Below are 1,703 nucleotides of genomic sequence, written 5' to 3' on the forward strand. Positions count from 1 at the left end.
CCGAAGGAAACACAATCTGGTGAATCCCGAAGGAAACACAATCTGGTGAATCTCGAAGGAAACACAATCTGGTGAATCCCAAATGAAACACAACCTGGTGAATCCCAAAGGAAACACAATCTGGTGAATACCAAAGGAAACACAACCTGGTGAATCCCGAAGGAAACACAACCTGGTGAATCCCAAAGGAAACACAATCTGGTGAATCTTGAAGGAAACACAATATCTAGTGGGCATCTAACTAATTAGTAAAGACACTATCACAGTCTCAACATCGCAATTATTACAATATGGTTTTATAACATACATATACACCTCAACATCATGGCTATAAAACATGCATATATGCCTCTATATCCTCATATCAAATACACCCTCAGTGAATCAAGTATCACCTCTTACTAGCATGCAAGTCTCTACGTGCACAAATAAATCTTTCAAATTCTTATACAAGAACATAAATCGGTCATACTATACTATCCATCTATCATGTTATCTTTCTGTCATAATATTCATCTATCATGTTGGCATATATCTAGTGTCTAGCCCGTGGGCAATTCCAGTAGTAAGATTACTTACTTTGATATTAGGTTGAACCAAAAAGCAATTGAATCTTTGTGAAATTCTTGAATCCTGAATTGAGCCAAATACTTGAGCAACTAACCCCTTCTAATCTCCACAATCTTTGAAATAAATCCTAGTACATAAACAAAAATAAAATTTAACCTTTAGGTTCACACCTAAGCATTTAATCATGCCAAAATCAACAACAAAACTTAATAACTTAATTCGTATAAATTACATTCGAACTGAACAAGTTACAAAGCCCCAAATCTTACCAAAATTCTTGCCGAAATCACCTTAACTCTGCTTGACAACACGCCAACAACCTTTTAAACTCCTTCAAACTTTCAAATTCAACCTCTAAAATCACGACTGAAATTATAATTAAACACATTATTTATTGGGTATTCAAGATCCTTAACAAAACCATGAAAATCATTTAGATCTTATCGCAAAACTACGAACCTCACGACGGCATTCAACAAAGGACAACAACTGAAAGAGAGGAGGACCAACGGCGAGTAGATCGGCGACATGAAGGTTAGAGCGGTGCGGTTGCAACTTGACAGAGGAAAGGATGTGGACGTCGGCGGTGTGGTTGCAACTTGACGGAGGAAAAGATGTGGACATCGGCGGTGCGGTAGTCGAAGTTCGTCAAAACCAGAGAGAAAGTGAGAAAATGGGGTTTTGAAAATTTCCATATTTTTTTTCTTTTTAATTCTCCACCACATAAATACATAAAACCCTCTGTAATCGCAACACCGTCCACCTACTGTGAGGGGTCAAACATGGAGAGTGCCCCTGCCACCAAACCTAAGGTGGTGCTCCCAATAACTTCAACCGAAAGTGAGCTGAAAAGAAAAGACGACAAGGAGGTATTCGGGAGTATCTTGAGCCATTTAGAGAAGGACAAGGAGGTGTTGGAGGCCGAAGTAGTAAACCAACCCTTGCCAACGGAAGAGGAGTTAGCTTTAGCTTCGCGGAGGATGGCTCTGACCATTTCGGATCCTAAGGAGACTGCCACAACAGACTCCAATGAAGGACCCATAGGGGCTATTTTGGAGGATATGGAGGCGAAGAAGCGGACAGAGAAGTCTGAATAAAAGAAGGAGGAGAGAAGAGTTGAAAAAAAACGGGCA

This window comes from Benincasa hispida, chromosome 4 (genome assembly GCF_009727055.1).
Source record: "Benincasa hispida cultivar B227 chromosome 4, ASM972705v1, whole genome shotgun sequence".
NCBI classification, from domain to species: domain Eukaryota; kingdom Viridiplantae; phylum Streptophyta; class Magnoliopsida; order Cucurbitales; family Cucurbitaceae; genus Benincasa; species Benincasa hispida.